General features: G+C 35.8%; 1 long non-coding RNA gene across 1 annotated transcript; it reads left to right on the top strand.

The window, feature by feature from the left end:
* The first annotated feature begins 971 nt into the window (after window positions 1–971).
* On the top strand, window positions 972–5722 carry LOC145306564 (uncharacterized). The gene is made up of 3 exons (XR_013875064.1): window positions 972–2489; window positions 4252–4308; window positions 4979–5722. It is a non-coding gene; the product is annotated as an uncharacterized LOC145306564 (long non-coding RNA).
* The last annotated feature ends 313 nt before the right edge of the window (window positions 5723–6035 follow it).

Here is a 6035-nt window from a genome sequence, read left to right as displayed (position 1 = left end):
CAAGGTAAATGAGCTAGTACATTTTTCACAATCGGTTTCCTTATGTTCTTTGCATAAAAATTGCCCTCTAGATAGATTGTCGGCATTGCAATGGTCCCTACCCTTCCTATGAATTACTGTAAAGTCAAAACTTTGGATAAAGAAAATCCATCTCAGAGTTACACCATTTATTGTTCCTTTTTGCCATTTTTTGTAATGAACTAAGGAAATCGAATCTGTACGCACAATAAAGTTTCTAAATCTTAGATAATGAAGAAAGGTTTTAAGAACAAATACTAGACATGCTAATTCGCCTTTATAACTTGGATAATTTTTCTCTGCCCCGTTACATTTTTTGGAACATATTCCAATAATTCTTTCTTCCCCCCCCTGATTTTGGCTGAGAATTCCAGCGAAATAACTTGTAGAAAAATCTACGTCTACTATAAAGGGGTTAGGATTATCCCACTGGGGATAGCCTTTACTTATAGAATTTGAGAACATATTTATGAAATTTTCCCAATCTTTTGATAGGGAATTGGTCCATTCGATAACTTTATCGTTTCTGTGTTCGTCTAGGGTACAAGAATTTTTCGCATAGGATGGGAAATAGGCCCTATAATAATTGGAGAAGCCCAGGAAACGCTGGAGTTCCTTGCCTGTCCTGGGCCTGCTCCAATTTTTAATTTGTTCTAAATATGCGGGGTTCATTTTAAGTCCTTGGGAACTGACTATATGACCTAAATATGTACATTCGGATGTGAAAAATTTACATTTGGCTAGATTTAACTTAAGTTTTGCTATTTTTAGGACTCCGAAGAGTTTTCTGAGATGCTTCAGATGTTCCTCAACATTTTTTGAGAATATAATAAGATCATCAAGGTAAGAAATTATAAATTCGTATAAGCCAGGGATAAGGGTTAGGACTCTGTCCATCAAATGGCAGAAAACACTTGGCGCGTTACACAGTCCGAACGGCAGTTTCTTGAAAAGATACTGCCTGTTAAGGGCTGTGAACGCTGTCAAGTGTTTACTTTCCTCCGAAATGGCTAGCGCATGGAATGCGCTAGTCAAGTCGAGGGTGGTAAATACATTGCCAGTGCCTAATTTTTCTAAATTACTAGAAATCAGGGGAAGGGGCCAATTAATTTTTCGTGTTACACTATTAAGCGCACGAAAATTGATAACGAACCTAAGCTTGCCTTCCCCCCCAGCCGTTGGTTTTTTCTTTACCGCAAAGATTGGGGAGGACCACTCGCTGTAGCCCTCCTCAATGACGCCCCCCCTTAGCCAATTTTCAATTTGTTCTTTTAATTTGGCTTCGTATAATGGGTTTAATTGAATGTTTCTAGCCTTAATAGGTTTAGCCCCGGGGATCAAGTCTATTTTATACTGTAAGAGATCGCAGTTACCGATATCGGCATCGTCAGTCGAAAATATATCGAAATGATCAAGGCATAATTTTACTACCTTTTCCTTCATCCCTGGGTTATTTTTGATAAGATCACTATTTTCTAAGTCTAATTTTTCTTTAATGAATTTAATTCTTTTAAGAAGTGTAGTTCCTGACAATTCATTTATTTGATTAATACTTTTATTGCAGGAATTTGGGGAATCTGATTCGAATTCAAAGCAATATCCAACTTTAACGTTATTCAATAAGGTAATATTTTTTCCTGCTAAATTGACAAAATTTACCCAACATTCTCCCTTCTCATTTACATTATAAATACCCTCCATAAGCATCAAGCCGTTATGGCTTGTCATTTTAGAATTATTTGGGGATATATACAGCTTCCTATTTTTTTGATGGATAGGTATTGTTATCACTGTTGTATTCCCCCCCGGCAAGAATGTTGTTTTCTTTGCTAATTTTACGCATGTTTTATTTTGTTTTAATGTCCCAGTCCCCCCCTGGTTACTCCAATTTATTCCTGGGATAAGGGAGTTTTGTTCCGTATGAACATTATTTGTAGGAATTAAGGGTATGTTTTTACTTTCTTCAACTATGTTAATTGTTGAATTTTCTATTGGGATTTGCTCGCCAGTAGGGAGCTCAAAGGAGAACTTATCTAGTAACAAATTAATTCGATTAACTTTGAGAAATTCATATCCTAGATTTATAATTTTAGACGTCGTTTCAGGGATGTAAAATGTTTCTTCGAATATTTTATCTGACCCATCAAAGCTGAATTTTAAACTCACGTGTCCTATGATATTTACTGGTTTTAAATCTACAGACAGAGCGCTAAGATTGGCAGGGGTGAATGTGATTTTATTATCATCTAAGATTTCTTTAGAAATAAGGGACCTAAAGTTGTTTCCTGTATCCACTAAAGCGTGTTGCAGGAATTCCCCCCCCACGGGATTAAGAACTTTTAGTTTTGCACAGATAGGCATTATAAAATAAATTATATTTTTAGTCGAAGCCTAAGATGCATATTTTCCAAGATCCCCACCTCAGCGGTTAGACGATGGTAATCCTCACACAGAGATTTCCTGTGTTCCAGGTATAGTTGTCTGTCGAATTTTTTCAAATAATGAAATGTTTTAACAATATGGTTAATTGTTAAAATAATTTTATATAACTTTCTGGGTTTCATTAAGTTTTTTATTAAGCGCTTTTCAGCTCCAGAAATTTCTTAATAAGCATGAGAATGTTGATAGTTCTAAAGAAACTACTAAACTTTAATACGGGTCCTTATTTATATACTTGGATATATGATAAAAACCTATCGGAATGAAATTGAACTAAAAAGTTTTCGAAAGATTGAAAGGCTACAAAGTAGCTTAAAAATAAGTGTTCAGCTTGCAACTAACAAGACATTAAAAACAGACTGACTTATTTTTTGATTTATATCTGTATTTATACAAAATATGGTTTTACTAGTTAGTATTTGATTCACAATATCAAATAATATAGAGTTAGCGCTGAATTACAGCTCAAAAAATATTAGATATGACTAATATAATAAAGAGGGTCAATGATGACTGATTTATTATTCTGATATTGTCAGTATTTATACTTAATTTTTCCACCTATGGGGTAGAACAAGTTTATATATTTACTAAAGTATAATTAATGCTGAATATCAGCTTCAAAAATAAGATGTGGTTTGTAGTAACTGCTTTGATAGTAACTGGCCTTGATTAATAATATGCATTCACTTTTATATAGACCTTTTATTCCGCTGGTAATCCTAGCGGAAGCTAATAGAACTAAGTTTATGTTTATTTTATTCTGCTAGTAATCCTAGCGGAAAATAATTTAATCAGAATGTTTTAAGATTTTATTAATCACGTTTTAAGTGATTAAAGTTTTTTAATTTTTAACTGCTGCTTAATTGCAGCTCAAAAAATCAGAGAGTAAATGATAACAACAAAGAACTGAAGGACAACTGAATTAGATTTGGAAATTTGCTCGTATTTATACAGATTTTCCAGTAGACCCCCCCCTTCTTATTATTTACTTATACGGACCGCGGTAGCATTCTAGGCGACATCTTTCGGATACATAATAAATTAAATATAGTTCTATTATTGTCACTGTACAAAATGCAATAATATTTATCCATATGAATAAGTTATTATACATAATTGCTGAAATATTTCAGCTACAAAAATCAGAGGCTAAGAGTGTGCAACTCTCAGATAAAATTGATACTGAGGATTTAACTCAAAAATCATTGTTTATATACAGATAATTCGCTTAAGGTCCCCTAGCGGTTAAAAATTGAACTAGAATGTTTTAGATTCTAATATATATACACTCAAAATATACGGTATTTACATTTTAGATAGATCATGCGATATTAAAAATAAATACTACTAAATAGAAAATAGGTATTCACTTGTTAGCTTCTTTATAAAGACTATTAGATTTTTAAAAAATGGAAATATTAAGTGCATGTGAAATGCTCCTCAGGTTACTTCCCTATTTCCCCCAATTTCCTGTATCAGCTACATTTGGATAGGGAAAGGAGGGGGAGGAGTTTATTTTGTGTTGCTTAGTCAGACTTAATAATAACAATTTGTTTTATTTTTTCGCGCCAAAGCATTGCTTGGCAAGGGATATTTGATATTAAGGAATTTGCAAGTTTAGCTTGGCATGGGATATTTTGTTTATCTTTCATATCAAAATATGAAATTCATTCAGCAAATTTTTATTTTCTGGGATAGGGACAATTAATATCGCATAAATCCACTTATTTTTTTTTTACATCTAGTGGACGTGATTTTTAACAATCGCTTGTACATATTTATCTATTTCAGATTCCTCGCTGGCTTCCTGATCCATTTGGTTGATAGTTTTACGCGCATACTGCTCAGGTATTTTATTACTATTACTTGGAGCTTTTCTGGGTGTGAATTTACTCCGTGTTTTACCAAAGCGGGACTCAGGATGTGGGGGCTCCCCAGCTTTCTTTTTGTTGCAATTCTGCACTACATGGCCAGGGATATTACAATGCCAGCATTTAATATTTTTACTCCTCCCATTAAAGGCTCCTATAACGCCCTCGATTTGATCCCAAGCAATAGGATCATCCTCATGATCTACCCAAGAGGGAACCTCGTCAGGTTCTTCGGTTAAGTTTTCCTTATACATTGCCGTGTTAGTGGGGATATTATCTTCGATAATGCTGATTATGGGTTGTTTTTTCGTTTCCGCAGAATTTTTAGGTAGGAACATTTCCATGGCTTGGGAATAGCAAGCCGAAAGGTTTTCCTTGCTAATATGACCAGACCCATCCCAATTAACGTATCTTTGTCCGAGGTTAATAAGTTTATTTAAGTAAGCGTTGTAATCGTCCAAAAATTGCATACTCTCAACGTAATTGGCCATGTCCATGGCAAGGTTGGTATACAGCAGATTTTTGCTAACGTTAAGATAGAATTCTTTCCACTTCTTTTTAGGTATGAGGCCAGGATTCATGAGTTTGAACACCCTAAGTTTGTTTTCAAAATAGGTGTCAAGGGGTTGATTAGTCTCCTGTTTTAGGTTGTAGAAGTACTGCGAGGCTACTTCTGGATCCGAGAAAGGAGTGACCAGCCTCCTAATCATCAGGTAATAACTTAAAGCAGATAAGGCCTGATTTCTTTCAGGCGTAATTAAGTCTCCTAATCGTTCCCCTCTAGAGTCATAAATTCGCTGGTATAAAATATCCTTAAAAAGAATTGGGTCACAGATTCTGTATGTCTTTGCAACCCTCCACATATTAGAAAAGAAATTATCAAAGTCGGCCCTGCCGTCCCACCTAGGGGCATCCCTTGCAAAATCGGAATCCCATTTTTGTCCCTTAATAAAGCATTCTTTAATAAAGTCATCGTCGGCGGTGCTAGTTGTTGCCGTCGCGGATGTGCCTGTGTTTGGCGTGTTTCTTGTAGAGGGTCTTGTTGCTACATTGGGTGCAGACCGTGTAGGTCTACGGAGGGGCTCTAACGACTTAATCCTATCAGGGATAAAGGGAATCCTTTCTAATAAGGTTTTTTCATATTCCGTTAGAGAGGTTTCTCTTACATTCATCCAATTGTCATTATCCGCCGGACCTATAAAGCCTACAATTGAATAGGCCATACAACCTGGGGCTGTCATCCTATCCTTGGCGACCCATTCGACCACGTTTATCTTTTGCTGGACCGATATCCGGTCATAAAAAGTGGCATTAATTGAATCATCACCTATGGTGTTAAAATGAGTCATGTTAAGACTTTTGTTTAACGTTTTTTCCGCAAACAACGGGCCAAGATTTCCGTCCGCTGGGAGTTTTGATACTCTACGTTTTAGATCTAAGATGTCGGTGTCGGCTAATAATCTGCGATGTGATTCCATGTCCTTAAACCCTGCCCATTTTGTTTCTATTTCGAGCTTCATAATCTCGGATTCTTGTTTTATTATATCTCTATAATGTGACGAGTATTCGTTTAACTTATCATTTAACGCTTCCGTTATGAGGTCTTTGATTTTTTCAGGGGAAAGCGGGTCAGCCTGCTGCTGCGAGGTACCAGGGACGGCCGGAGCCGGCGGAGGCGGCGGATTTTTGGTTTTATCATTATCC

Source organism: Acartia tonsa, chromosome 14 (genome assembly GCF_053477335.1).
Source record: "Acartia tonsa isolate MP-2025a chromosome 14, ASM5347733v1, whole genome shotgun sequence".
NCBI classification, from domain to species: Eukaryota; Metazoa; Arthropoda; class Copepoda; order Calanoida; family Acartiidae; genus Acartia; species Acartia tonsa.
This window is presented reverse-complemented; position numbering and strand designations above follow the sequence as displayed.